At 41.8% G+C, this 15,621-nt stretch overlaps 1 long non-coding RNA gene across 1 annotated transcript in view; it reads left to right on the top strand.

Annotated features, from left to right (window-relative positions):
• Positions 1–15,621, top strand: part of LOC106502360 — a 293,538-nt gene that overhangs the window by 262,203 nt on the left and 15,714 nt on the right. Inside the window, exon 6 of the long non-coding RNA XR_001295918.2 lies at positions 12,132–12,214. This is a non-coding gene — a long non-coding RNA (uncharacterized LOC106502360). The remainder of the gene's footprint in view (positions 1–12,131; positions 12,215–15,621) is intronic.

Genomic DNA, 15,621 nt, shown 5'->3' with positions numbered 1-15,621 from the left:
CATACCCAAATTAAAACATCTCCGTCAGACAGCCAACCTCCCCCCAACCCTGAGACTGGCACCATCCCTGAAGAGTTTCCAAGTTATCATTCTGTTTTTCTATCTTGTGAAGGATGTGGTTTTTGGTTGTGTGATTCTTTTTAAGCTGCTTCATTTGTTTTTGGACTGATTAATAGCATAGCTACCCAAACTTGGACAGAAATGTCAAATTCAGAATCTCTGGAAGCAACAGCACCAAGACGCTAATTAGTTCATGTTTTCCATATGAATGAGACTCAAATACACAATCACTGCTTCCTTGTTTTATCTCTCACCCTTGACTGTGCTGGCAAACCTTGCTTTTCCTTTTAGCTAAAAAAGGATTTGTTGGGGACAAAAATCCTTTTCTTGTATTTCACCTGCTGGATGGAATGAATAAAAGACTCAGGGGAAGATCTAAATATTTGACAAATATAACCTCAACCCCCAAAGGTTTAAATCTGGAATACATTTTACAGTCTAAATTTGAACCCAGGCCAGGGACATGCATACTGATACTGATTATTTGTGTTCTTTGGCAGAGGGTCTAGAGAAGTGATTTAATTCAGTTGTGTGGGAAAGGGAAGGGAGAGAGAACGATCATGTAAATATCGTGCCCACTTGGTTATCTGTATGTGCTGGACAGTGGAATCCACCTGACTTCCCTCTTCCATCACTGGCCTCTGTCTTGCTGGCTGGCCTCAATTTGCGCCATGCTCCCCATCCCATGCTCTCCACTCTTGAGCTTCACTGGCATTGTGCTCCCATCTGCCACAGGGCCTTAGCACATGCTGTTGCCCCTGTCTGGAATGTTCTTCACAGCCCACACTCCACCTGTTTACCTAGTCAGGTCTTATTCTTCTTGCACATAGCAGCTTTCTCAGGGAAGTCCCTGAGATATTTATGAGTGAGATAAGTCCTCCATTGTGTATTTTGAGGACACTGACTACTTCTCCCTTGTGCACCTGTCACATTTGGAGCTTTATGTTCTCCTGTATGGTCCTTTGTGTAAATTGTTTCCTAGGGTGTGGCATTTTTATATGGGGAAGATGATATGCAAGTGTTCATGTTTTTTCCTTTTAAGTTCTGTGTTTAATAGATGTTAGAAAAAAATCTATATAATAGTAGCTTGTCCCTTTGTGAGTTACACTAGGCCTAAAATAGATAAAACTATGAATCCACCTTTCATAAGCCATATGAATAAGAAGTACCATGATCAGGCAATGGGCATATAGGTAGAAATTTTGGAAGCAGTATGCAAATAACAGAAATTTGGGAAACTGTGTGTTCATATGTTTCCTGTCACTAGAACATGGACTGCAGAAGAGGGCCTCATTGTGCACCATTGTACGCACTAGGCCTGGTGTGTATTTTGGCCTTCATAAATATTTGTAGAAAGCCTGGTACATGACTAGATGGACAATCTAATGACTCAATGTGTGCCCCTCCCAGGCACATTAGGGAGCCGTAGGTCAGATGACTAGAAAGAAGGCCAAGATTTGTCTTGAGGATCATCTGTATGGATGCACACAGTGGAGACAGATTGGGACTTTGTATACTTAGAGCATTCAGCTTGGGATGCCGAAAGATTGTGTAGGGTCTCGGGGATGTAGGAGACCTCTGCAGTTATCCTGCTCAGAGTGGTGCTTCTAGCATCCTGGGCAGGTACAGTCACAGACAAGCTTCCCTGATAACAGACTCTGTGATGAAAATTAGCATGCCGGAAGTTTATTAGGACTTGGGATGAACACCTGTGGGAGGAGAGGAAGCAGGACAGAGCAAAAGGAGAAGTTGAGGCTATCTCAGCATAGAGACCTCAGCTGACTTTATGAGAAGGTCTGAAGCTGAAATGATCCTTCAGAGCTGCCTAAAGCTGGCAGCTTCACAGACTGCCTCAGAGGGACATGCTCTTGAGCAAGGCACCTCTCCTCCCCAAGGCCACCCATCTGCAGGTAATACTCTCAGCAGCTGGGAGGATCATTTCTGAAGGGAGACCTGAGGGATGCCTCACACAGTCAACCATAGACGGCCATCTAGAATCCATGCGAAAATCTCCAGGAGTGGCAGATGGCAGCCACTGTCTGTGGATTTGCTTCAACCATGGAGTGGCTGTAGTTGTTAGAGATAGTTTTTGCTTTATACTGAACCCCAAAGCACTTTCTCAGCAAGTCCCAAATACCTGTACTCATTTTGACTATGAGCAAGAAAAGGAAAATGACCTTGAATGATCTGAGTAGAGCTATGATGAAAAGTGAAACTGAAGTTGCTCAGTCGTGTCCAGCTCTTTGGGACCTCATGGACTATAGCCTACCAGGTTTCTCTGTCCGTGGGATTTTCCAGGCAGGAATACTGGAGTGGGTTGCCATTTCCTTTTCCAGGAGATCTTCCCAACCCAGGGATTGAACCCGGGTCTCCCACATTGTAGGCAGACACTTTACCGTCTGAGCCACCAGGGAAGTTTATGATAGCTCATGTCAAATCTTCTCTTGACTCAATCACCTAGTTTCTTCTGCTGTTTTTTTGGTATGTTTTTTTCTGGCCCCTTGCTATTCATCTTTTAGCCTCCATTTGCAAAACTTCATTTAATATGTAACATCTAAAATGAGATACAGTAATCCAGATGTGGCCTAACCAGCCCAGACTACAATGGGACAGTTACATAACATCATCTGTGCCTTACAGAAGTAAACTTGGAGGCAACTGAGATTCTTCTGTCTTTTTCAAATGAATTGCTGTGAAGCAAGCTCTCTCCAAATGTGGGCTTATGAAAACAATCACTGGGAACCTAAATGGAGAACCTAGAAGGCCATTTTAAGCTCTATCATGTTACATAGTATGTATAATTATATTTTTATAAAAATAATAGTGCTCGCTTCGGCAGCACATATACTAAAATTGGAACGATACAGAGAAGATTAGCATGGCCCCTGTGCAAGGATGACACGCAAATTCATGAAGCGTTCCATATTTTTTATAAAACTCCTAGAGGAGAACATAGGCAAAACACTCTTAGACATAAATCACAGCAGGATCCTCTATGATCCACCTCCCAGAATTCTGGAAATAAAAGCAAAAATAAATAAATGGGATCTAATTAAAATTAAAAGCTTCTGCACAACAAAGGAAACTATAAGCAAGGTGAAAAGACAGCCTTCTGAATGGGAGAAAATAATAGCAAATGAAGCAACTGACAAACAACTAATCTCAAAAATATACAAGCAACTTATGCAGCTCAATTCCAGAAAAATAAACGACCCAATCAAAAAATGGGCCAAAGAACTAAATAGACATTTCTCCAAAGAAGACATACGGATGGCTAACAAACACATGAGAAGATGCTCAACATCACTCATTATTAGAGAAATGCAAATCAAAACCACAATGAGGTACCACTTCACACCAGTCAGAATGGCTGCGATCCAAAAATCTGCAAGCAATAAATGCTGGAGAGGGTGTGGAGAAAAGGGAACCCTCCTACACTGTTGGTGGGAATGCAAACTAGTACAGCCACTATGGAGAACAGTGTGGAGATTCCTTAAAAAATTGCAAATAGAACTACCTTATGACCCTAATCCCACTGCTGGGCATATACACCGAGGAAACCAGAATTGAAAGAGACACATGTACCCCAATGTTCATCGCAGCACTGTTTATAATAGCCAGGACATGGGAACAACCTAGATGTCCATCAGCAGATGAATGGATAAGAAAGCTGTGGTACATACACACAATGGAGTATTACTCAGCCATTATAAAGAATTCATTTGAATCAGTTCTGATGAGATGGATGAAACTGGAGCTGATTATACAGAGTGAAGTAAGCCAGAAAGAAAAACACCAATACAGTATACTAACACATATATATGGAATTTAGAAAGATGGCAATGACGACCCTGTATGCAAGACAGCAAAAAAGACACAGATGTGTGTAACGGACTTTTGGACTCAGAGGGAGAGGGAGAGGGTGGGATGATTTGGGAGAATGGCATTCTAACATGTATACTATCATGTAAGAATCGAATCGCCAGTCTATGTCTGACGCAGGATACAGCATGCTTGGGGCTGGTGCATGGGGATGACCCAGAGAGATGTTATGGGGAGGGAGGTGGGAGGGGGGTTCATGTTTGGGAACGCATGTAAGAATTAAATATTTTAAAATTAAAAAAATTAAAAAAAATAATAGCAAATGTTTATTCAGTCCTTATCATATGCCAGATACTGGGTCAAAAATTCTTGCATGCTGCTATCTCATTGGACCCTCTCAACAAACTTGTGAGGTTGGTGCTCTTTGTATCCTCATTTTGCAGGGGAGGAAACAGAGGATAGAGGATTAAGTAACCTGCACTAAGTTACCAAGTCAGTAGATGGAAAAGCCAGGATTCCAACTCTGCCAGTCTGACCCCAGAGCTACCTTCTTCTGTATGTGGATATTATATTGGTTTCTGTTCAGTTCAGTCGCTCAGTCATGTCTGACTCTTTGCGACCCCATGAATCGCAGCATGCCAGGCCTCCCTGTCCATCACCATCTCCTGGAGTTCACTCAAACTCACGTCCATCGAGTCGGTGATGCCATCCAGCCATCTCATCCTCTGTCGTCCCCTTCTCCTCCTGCCCCCAATCCCCCCAGCATCAGGGTCTTTTCCAATGAGTCAACTCTTCGCATGAGGTGGCCAAAGTACTGGAGTTTCAGCTTTAGCATCATTCCTTCTAAAGAACACCCAGGGCTGATCTCCTTTAGAATGGACTGGTTGGATCTCCTTGCAGTCCAAGGGACTCTCAAGAGTCTTCTCCAACACCACAGTTCAAAAGTGTCAATTCTTCAGCACTCAGCTTTCTTCACAGTCCAACTCTTGCATCCATACATGACCACAGGAAAAATCATAGCCTTGACTAGACAGACCTTTGTTGGCAAAGTAATGTCTCTTCTTTTCAATATGCTGTCTAGGTTGGTCATAACTTTTCTTCCAAGGAGTAAGAGTCTTTTAATTTCCTGGCTACAGTCACCATCTGCAGTGATTTTGGTTTGTGTTGACTTAAATTAGCAACTGACTTAGCAATGTCTAAAGAAAGGACCTTGAACATACATGATGAGCTTCAGAGAAGCTTAGAGGGCTTAGAAAGATGTCATTTTATAGGGGACAAAGCCAAAACGCTTGATGCTTTCACATAAGGACTTTCTTCGTTGCTGTTGTAAGCTTTTTAAGGGTGAGGCCCATACTTGTTCATCTTCTAACACTGTGTCTAGCACAGTATCTAAGTCATGTTTATGCTTGTTACCAGGGCATTGTCTCTCTACTCCATATTCATTCTTCTCTGCTTTCTTTGCATGGTGGGGCTGGACCTTGTAATCTTTTCTCCTTCACCAGCTGATGCCACTTAAGGTTTGTCAGTAGAGGGCGCTGGAGGGCTGCTGTGAGAGAAAGGGGCTTTTTTCTAGGGTTCTTGCGCTTTTCTTTTTGCTCCTATGGCAGTGGCCAGTGGGCAGCTTCCTGCTGGAGACCTAGTGGTGCACAACCTCCAGCGAGTGCCATTGGCACCCCAGTAAGTTGCTTGCAGAGTTTTGTCAGTACTCCTGTGGGAAGCTCCCTGAAGCACCCTGGTGAGAGCTTCTGTCCCCTGTGTGCCACAGCCACACCTTTGCCCATGAAGTCTGAATGTCGTCCTCCAGAGAAGGGCTTCTTGCTTATTTGTTCCTTCCTTGAATACTTTCCTCAGTCTTGGGGGTTGTAACTGCTCCCTACATCTGCTGTTCAGTTATCTTCAGAGGTCGCTTTACCCCCTTTGTAGACAGTCCCTGTTTACTAGCTAAAAATTCTTTCCATTGATATTTTCCTATTTAAATTATTGGTGTGGTTTCTGTCTTCTTATCAGACCTTGACTAACCTAGTCCCAAATGCTCAGTAGGTAATGGGTGAACTACTGAGGGAATGGAGGAAAGATGCTTCATTTTCAGCTTATTGCTGCTGTTTATCTTGTGGACTGGACTGGACTGACTAGCCTTCTGCCCAGTCGAATTCTTCCCAGATGTTTCAGTTGCTTGGGAGTTATACATTTTCAAATGTTATGTAAAACCATCTCTCTTCTTCATTCCAATTAAATATGATGTGACAGGTTCTGGTAGCCCCAAAGATAAACCAATTTCTCCCTCATTTTTCCTCTGCACTGCCACCCCAGATTGGGTTTTTATCCTGTATTATCAGGAATAATCTGGTCAGTTCTAAAACAAGCACCATTTCCTAGGTGATTTGGGGATTCTCATGTAGATATTCTTATTTTGAGAATGTCATAGATTTTACCATTCATTTCTGTGTTGTTCAGTTGCTAAGTCATGTCTGACTCTGCAACCCCATATACTGCAGCACTTCAGGCTTCCCTGTCCTTCACTATCGCTCAGCTTGTTCAAACTCATGTCCATTGAGTCGATGATGCCATCCAACCATCTCATCCTCTGTTGCCCTCTTCTCCTCTTCCCCTCAATCTTTCCCAGCATCAGGGTCTTTTCCAATGAGTTGGCTCTTAGCATAATGTGGCCAAAATATTGGAGCTTCAGCTTCAGCATCAGTCTTTTTAATGAATATTCAGGTTTGGTTTCCTTTAGAATTGACTTACTTGATCTCCTTGCTGTCTGAGGGACTCTCAAGAGACTTCTCCAACACCACAGTTCAAAAGCATCAGTTTTTCAGCACTCAGCCTTCCTTACGGTTTAACTCTCAAATCCATACATGACTACTGGAAAAAAGCATAACTTTGACTATGTGGACCTGTGTTGGCAAAGTGATGTCTTTGCTTTATAATATGCTGTCTAGATGGGTGGTGGCGCTAGTGGTAAAGAACCCGCCTGCCAGTGCAGGAGACCCAAGAGGCTGGGTTTCGGTCCCTGGGCCAGGAAGATCTCCTGGAGAAGGGCATGGCAACCCGCTTCAGTATTCTTGCCTGGAGAATCCCATGGATAGACGAGCCTGGTGGGCTACAGTCTGTGGGGCACAAAGAGTCGGACACAACTGAGCGACTAACACAATAGGTATGTCACAGCTTTCCTTCTAAGGATCAAGCATCTTTTATTTTCATGTCTGCAGTCACTGTCAGCAGTGATTTTGGAGCCCAGGAAAATAAAATCTGTCACTGCTTCCCCTTCTGTTTGCCTTGAAGTGATGGGACCAGATGTCATGATTTTACTTTTTTGAATGTTGAGTTTTAAACCAGCTTTTTCACTCTCCTCTTTTACCTCTTTAGTTCCTCTTCACTTTCTGCCGTTAGAATGGTACCATCTGTTTATCTGAACCTGCTGCTATTTCTACCTGCAATCTTGAATCTAGCTTGTGATTCATCCAGCCCATATTTCGCATGGTGTGCTCTGCAAATAAGTTAAATAAATAGGGTGACAGTATACAGCTTTGTTGTACTCCTTTCCCAATTTTGAACTAGTCAGTTGTTCCATGTAAGATTCTAACTGTTGATTCTTGACCCACATACAGGTTTCATTTCTATAGGAAATGACTAAATTCTGAACATAGTTGATATTCCCAGGCTATGAACAGTCCTGTGTCTACAGTTTACACAAAACGTGTGAGCATAGAATAACATTCCTATCACATATTGTGGAGAAGAAAGTTCAGTAAAGTAATCTAATGTCTTGCTCTTATGTATCTCTAGGTTAGACTAAAAATGTTTTTTCCTGAGGCAGGAAAACGTGAAATGTGGAAATCGCAATGAAGTGTATTTCTGTGATGATTTGTACAAATTGCCTGCCTACAGCTACATCCCCAAACACTATAGCCAAGTGAACTAAATCCTGAGACTGAATACAGTTCCAAAGAGGTAATGCCCAACCCTTCATTAAGGCTGATAGAAAAGCACGTCAAGGACGCAGTGAGGTTTTGCTTGTTTATGTAATAAAATAGACACCAGTGTTTAGCTGCTGGGTGTATAAATTTAGCCTGTGTGACAGTCGGAAGCTAAGAAGGAAGGAAGCAATTTGGGAAATACCTCCTCCCCACATCACAAATATTCTCAGACTCCTTGGAAGACCCCAAAACACTGAAGCAAGGTCCTACAGTATATGCATTTTATAAAACAAATCCACTCTCTAGCTTCAGGCTGTGTGTGACCTGGTTTCTCTCTTTAATTTTATAGCTAGAGTGGAAAGCTAACGATGTAGTATGTCATGGTCAATATGTCAACCACAGAGTGAGTACCATGTTACAGAAAGATCCCAATAGTCACTTAGTATCTTTCCTTTGTAACTTGAGAGGGTATTAGATGAATCATTGGGGTCCAGAGTACCCGATGTCAGATCCCCACGTCTTAAGCACTCAGTTGTCTGCCTAGATTTTAGATTAATTTTATGTACAGTGGCAAAGGGAGTCTTTCTGGGGGTGAAGAATAGGTTTAGGGAGCCAAGTCAGAAGGAAGGGAGTGTGCCACGTTTTATGAGCCATCATTCAACTTTAATACTTGTCAAACAAATCCTTAGTAATTGTGAAATGGAAAACATACAAATCCCACTGCTTGGCTGGGCTTCTTACTTTGCACGAATGCTCCTGAAAAGATTTTTTTTTTTTAATTTGCAGAAGTCCAGTTAGGGGCACATCTTTGTTTAGTATGTCACTTTTACCATGCTTGTTAATATCCTGACAACCCAAAAGCAATTAAGGTTTGGGATTCCCCTCCTGTCTTCACCACGGGGCAGACAGGCCATCACTGTCCTGCCAGAAATATGAAAGGTGACCTCGTTTATATTTTTCTCTTTGCAGTCCAGTTCACCCATAAGAAGCATCCATAAGAGGTCAATTCTCAACCACCCTAACCCCTCAAATACTTAGAGCATAGGGTTACACTTTCTGGTTGGTTTAGCAAGGATGGGAATTTCTGAATCTCTGAGTAAGATGTAGTCCAGTTGTAGGGATATTTATCTTATGACTGAGTCATGGATGGTATATACTTTTTTTTTTAAGTAAATAAGAGCATCATTTCTAGAAAGTGTTGGAGACTGGGGAGGATGCTTAGAGGCCCTGGGTTTCTAGCCTTTTCCTGGCCTACTCCACTTTTCATGTCTTGTTCAGAAATGGTTATGAAATAGGAATTGTAGGGTCAAGAGTGAGGCATGAAGTGAGGACAGTGGGAGTTAGGGAGGGGATGACCTGAAACCCCAAAGTCATGAGATTTCCATGGGAGGAGGTTGTTCTTGTTGTTGCTTAGTCACTAAGTCGTGTCCAAATCTTTGTGACCCCATGGACTGTCGCCCACCAGGCTACACAGGAGGGGAGAGGGTCAGAGTCTCTGTAGCTCTGAGAGCAGAAATCTGCTGAGACCAGCATTGGAGGCAGCACTGGGTGCCCATGGGATCTGCATCACTGCATGTGCTTTGCGTGATTGGTAGCAAACTGGCTATAAGAATTCATTATGCCCTTCAAACAGATGGTTCCTGGGTAACAAGAGGTCCCTTTGTATTGTTTATTCAAGAGCAAACCATGTCTTCTATATCTTTTTTTGTTTTAATTAATTTAATTTTTAATTGAAGGACAATTGCTTTACAGAATTTTGTTTTCTTGTCAAACATCAACATGAATCAGCCATAAGTATACATACATCTCCTCCCTCTTGAGCCTCCCTCCATCTCCCTCCCCATCCCACCCCTCTAGGTTGATATGGAGCCCCTGTTTGAGTATCCTGAGATATACAGCAAATTCCCGTTGCCTATCTGTATTACATATGGTGACGTAAGTTTCCATGTTACTCTGTCCATACAGCTCACCCTCTCCTCTCCCCATGTCCATAAGTCTGTTTCCTTTGTCTGTTTCTCCATTGCTGCCCTGCAAGTAAATTGTTCAGTTCCATCTTTCTAGATTCTGTATGTGTGTGTTAGTATACTATATTTATCTTTCTGACTTCCTTCACTGTATAATAGGCTCTAGGTTCATTCACCTCATTAGAACTGACTCAAATGTGTTCCTTTTTATGGGTGTGTAATATTCCATTGTGTATGTGTACCACAGCTCCTTTATCCATTCATCTGTTGATGGACATCTAGGTTGCTTCCATGTTCTAGCTATTGTAAATAGTGCTGCTGTGAACAATGGGATGCATGTCTTTTTCAGTTTTGGTTTCCTCAGTGTGTATTCCTAGGAGTGGGATTGCTGGGTCATATGGTGGTTTTATTCCTAGTTCTTTAAGTAATCTCCATACCATCTTCCATACTGGCTGTATCAATTTGCATTCCCACCAACAGTGCAAGAGGGTTCCCTTTTCTCCGCACCCTTTCCAGCATTTACTGTTTGTAGACTTTTTGATGGTGGCCATTCTGACTGGTATGCCTGATCTCTCATTGTTGTTTTGATTTGCAAGGAGATCCAACCAGTCCATTCTGAACGAGATCAACCCTGGGATTTCTTTAGAAGGAATGATGCTAAAGCTGAAACTCCAGTACTTTGGCCACCTCATGCGAAGAGTTGACTCATTGGAAAAGACTTTGATGCTGGGAGGGATTGGGGGCAGGAGAAGAAGGGGACGACAGAGGATGAGATGGCTGGATGGCATTGCCGATTCGATGGACGCGTGTCTGAGTGAACTCTGGGCATTGGTGATGGACAGGGAGGCCTGGCATGCTGCGATTCATGGGGTCGCAAAGAGTCGGACACGACTGAGCAACTGAACTGAAATGAATTGAACTGAATAATGAGTGATGTTGAGCATCTTTTCATGTGTGTGTTAGTCATCTGTATGTCTTCTTTGGAGAAATGTCTGTTTAGGTCTTTCTCCCACTTTTTGATTGGGTTGTTTGCTTTTCTGATATTGAGTTGTATGAGCTGCTTGTATAGTTTGGCAATGAATCCTTTGTCATTTGTTTCATTTGCTATTATTTTCTCCCATTCTGAGGGTTGTCTTTTCACCTTGTTTTTAGTTTCCTTTGCTGTGCAAAAGCTTTTTAGTTGAATCAGATCCCACTTGTTTACTTTTGTTTTTATTTCCATTACTCTAGGAGGTGGGAGTGGAGGATCTTGCTTTGATTTATGTCATTGAATGAAGAGCATACAGTGTCTCTGAAAACACTAAAGTCAAAATACATGAGCCTAGTAGGGTCCAGTCATCTTTGGGAAGGAGATTGGTTGCATTAAGCCAGTGTATTTTAATCTGTGGTTGTGACCCTGAATGCTGTGACCCCATTTAATTGATGTTTGACCAGCATTTTTTAGGGGAATGTAATAGAAAAATCTCAGTGTGCATTTCATATATGTAATGTTTTACATTTTTTGGTTTTAATTATGTGATTGTTAAAAGCAATATATATACTATGTTAGAAAATGGGATAGAAAATGTAGTTCTTATAGTTGCTTAAGCTCCAAAAAGTGGAAAACTACTACTTTAGGCAACTTTAGAAGGAAAAGGAGGGATCGATCGTGATATGTAACTCACAGAGTGAGCAAACACCACCCAACTGTTCTTTATAGTTACATGTACACATGTGAGCATGCATGCATGTGCGAGTGTATGCATATGTTTGCATATGTGTGAGGGTGAGTGTGTGTGATCCGATTCTGTCACAATGTCTGGGATGCAGTGTCCTTCCTCCCAAGAATAAGAAGTCATAAGATTTTGTTGTTCAGTCGCTCAGTCATGTCTGACTCTTTACAACCCCATGGACTGCAGCACGCCTGGCTTCCCTGTCCTTCATCGTCTCCTGGAGTTTGCTCAAACTCATGTCCATTGAGTTGATGATACCATCCAACTCATCTCATCCTCTGTCACCTCCTTCTCCTCCTGCCCTCAATCTTTCCCAGCATCACGGTCTTTTCCAGTGAGTCAGCTCTTTGCGTCAGGTGGCCAAAGTATTGGAGCTTCAGATTTAGCATCAATCTTTTTTTTTTTTTTTTTTTAGCATCAATCTTTTAAATGAGCATTCAGAGTTGCTTTCCTTTAGGATTGATCTCCCTGCAGTCCAAGGGACTCTTAAGAGTCTTCTTCAACACCACGGTTCAAAAGCATCAATTCTTTGACACTCAGCCTTCTTTACGGGCCAGCTCTCACGTCCCTACATGACTACTAAAAAATCATAGCTTTGACTATATGGACTTAGGAGTTTATTTAAGGAGATGTTTTTTATGTGTTAATTTCAGAAAATCCAATGGGCAGACCTCTAACCCCACATCAAGGTTCTGGAAGATGCAAGAGATGCTCTTCTTTCCATTGACTGAAAATTGTAAGTATAGCCTTGAAATTTTTTTCAAGTTACTGTACCTTTGCCAAGTGCAAGCTGGTTAGCTTTCTAATAGTAGCATAATTCTGCATGCTACGATGAAGAATTAGTGTTGCAGGGCCACCCCAGACAGGTCATGGTGGAGAGTTCTGACAGAAAGTGGTCCACTGAAGTAGGAAATGGCAAACCACTCCAGTATTCTTGCCTCGAGAACCCCATGAAAAGTATGAAAAGGCAAAAAGATATGACATCAGAAGATGAGCCCCCCCCAGGTTGGTAGGTGTCCAATATGCTAGTGAGAAGGAGTGAAATAAGTACAAAAAGAATGAAAAGTCTGGGCCAAAGAGGAAATGATGCTCGGTTGTAGATGTATCTGGTGGTGAAAGTTAAGTTCAGTGCTGTAAAGAACAATATTGCGTAGGAACCTGGAATGTTAGGTACATGAATCAAGGTAATTTGGAAGTGGTCAAACAGGAGATGGCAAGAGTGAACACCGACATTTTAGGAATCAGTGAACTAAAATGGATGAGAATGGGTGAATTTAATTCAGATGACCATTATATCTACTACTGTGGCCAAAATCCTTTAGAAGGAATGGAGTACCCCCCATAGTCAACAAAAGAGTCTGTAATGCAATCTCAAAAATGACAGAATGATCGCAGTTCATTTCTAAGGCAAATCATTCGACATCACAGTAATTCAAGTCTATACCCCAGCCAGGTTCTAATGTCAAAGAAGCTGATGTTCACCAGTTCTGTGAAGACCTATAAGACCTTCTAGAACTAACATCAAAAAAAGATGTCCTTTCATCATAGGTGATTGGAAATCAAAAGTAGGAAATCAAGAGATACCTGGAGTAATAGACAAGTTTGGCCTTGGAGTACAAAATGAAGGAGGGCAAAGGCTAACAGTATTGTCAGGAAAACACAGTGGTCATAGCAAACACCCTCTTCTAACAACCCAAGAGATGACTCTACCCATGGACATCACCAAATGGTCAATATAGAAATCAGATTGATGATATTCTTTGCAGCTAAAGATGGAGAAGCTTCATACGGTCAGCAAAAAGAAGGCCTGGAGTGGACTGTGGCTCATATCATGAACTCCTTATTGCAAAATTCAGGCTTAAATTGAAGAAAGTAGGGAAAACCACTAGGCCATTCAGGTATGACCTGAATCAGATCTCTTATGATTATACAGTAGAGGTGGTGAATAGATTCAAGGGATTAGATCTGATAGACAGAGTGCCTGAAGAACTGTGGATGGAGGTTTGTAACATTATACAGTAAATGGTGACCAAAACCATCCCAAAGAAAGAGAAATGCAAGATGACAAATTGGTTGTCTGAGGAGACCTTAAAAATAACCGAGAAAAGAAGTGAAAGGCAAGGAGAAAGGGAAAGATACACCCAGCCTAATGCAGAGTTCCAAAAATAGCAAGGAGAGATAAGAAAGCCTTCTTAAGTGAACAATACAAAGAAATAGAGGAAAACAATAAAGTGGGAAAGGCTGGAGATCTCTTCAAGAAAATTGGAGATACCAAAGGACCATTTTTTTACTAGAATGGGCACAATAAAGGACCTAACAGAAGCAGAACATATTAAGAAGAGGTGGCAAGGACCTAACAGAAGCAGAACATATTAAGAAGAGGTGGCAAGAGTATACAGAAGAACTATACAAAAAGGTCTTAATGACCTGGATAACCAGGATGGTGTGGTCACTCACCTAGAGCCAGACATTTTGAAGTGTGAAGTCAAATACACGTTAGGAAGCATTACTACAAGCAAAGCTAGTGCAGATGATGGAATTCCAGCTGAGCTACTTCAAATCCTAAAAGATGATGCTGTGAAAGTGCTGCACTGCATATGTCTGCAGATTTGGAAAACTCAGCAGTGGCCACAGGACTGGAAAATGTCAGTTTTCATTCCAATCCCAAAGAAGGGCAATGCCAAAGAGTGTTCAAACTATCATGTAATGTGCTCATTTCACATGCCAGCAAGGTAATGCTCAAAATCCTTCAAGCTAGGCTTCAATGGTACATGAACCGAAAACTTCCAAATATTTCAAAGGAGCTTTAGGAAAGACAGAAACCAGAGATCAAATTTCCAATATCCACTGGATCATAGAAAAAGCAAGGGAATTCCAGAAAAACATCTACTTCTGCTTCATTGACTATGCTAAAGCCTTTTACTGTGTGGATCACAACAAACTGAGGAAAATTCTTAAAAAGTTGGGAATACCAGACCATCTTACCTGCCTCCTGCGGAACTTGTATGCAAGTCAAGAAGCAACAGTTAGAACTGGATGTAGAACAATGGACTTGTTCCAAATAGGGAAAGGAGTACATCAAGGCTGTATATTGTCACCCTGCTTATTTTACTTATATGCACAGTACCTCATACGAAGTGCCAGGCTGGATGAATCATAAGCTGGAATCAAGATTGCTGGGAAAAATATCAACAATCTCAAATACGCAGATGATACCACTCTAATGGCAGAAAGTGAAGAGGAACTAAAGAGCCTCTTGTTGAGGGTGAAAGAGGCGAGTGAAAAAGCTGGTTTAAAACTCAACATTCAAAAAACTAAGATCATGGCATCAGAAAACTAACTTCATGGCAAATAGATGAGAAAAAGTGGAAACAGTGACTAATTTTATTTTCTTGGGCTCCAGAATTACTGCTGATGGTCAGTTTCATGAAATTCATTTTCATGACTGCAGACATGAAATTAAAAAATGCTTGCTTCTTAGAAGAAAAGCTATGACAGACCTAGACTGCATATTATAAAGCAGAGACATCTCTTTGCTGACAGAGATCCATATAATCAAAGGTATGGTTTTTCCAGTAGTCATGAGCAGATGTGCTAGTTGGACCATAAAGAGAAAGCTGAGTGCCTAAGAATTGGTGCTTTTGAACTGTAGTGCTATAGAATATTCTTGAGAGTACCTTGAACCGTAAGGAGATTGAACCAGTCAATCCTAAAGGAAATCAATCCTCAATATTCATTAAAAAGACTGATGCTAAAGCTGAAGCTCCAATACTTTGGCCACCTGAGCCTACTCATTGGAAAATACTTTGATGCTGGGAAAGGTGGAGGGCAAGAGAAAAAGGGCAACAGAGGGATGAGAGAGGGTGACAGAGGGATGAGATGATTGGATGGCATCACTGACTCAGTGGACATGAGTTTGAGCAAACTCTGGGAGATAGTGAAGGACAGGAAAGCCTGGGGTGCTTCAGTTTATGGGATCACAAAGAGTCAGACACAACTTAGCAACTCAACAACAACAACAAGTTAGTAATGGTCCTTGGCTCTTCAGAGGGCAAATTTCCTGCATATATTTCCCTAATGGATCCCTGGAGAAGCTCCATTATTGCCTTAGGTTTCCAAACAAAATGAAAAAATGTTTTTCCT

The sequence above is a fragment of the Capra hircus genome, chromosome 7 (genome assembly GCF_001704415.2).
Source record: "Capra hircus breed San Clemente chromosome 7, ASM170441v1, whole genome shotgun sequence".
NCBI classification, from domain to species: domain Eukaryota; kingdom Metazoa; phylum Chordata; class Mammalia; order Artiodactyla; family Bovidae; genus Capra; species Capra hircus.
The sequence above is the reverse complement of the archived record's forward strand: the minus strand, read 5'-3'. Positions and strand labels throughout refer to the sequence as shown.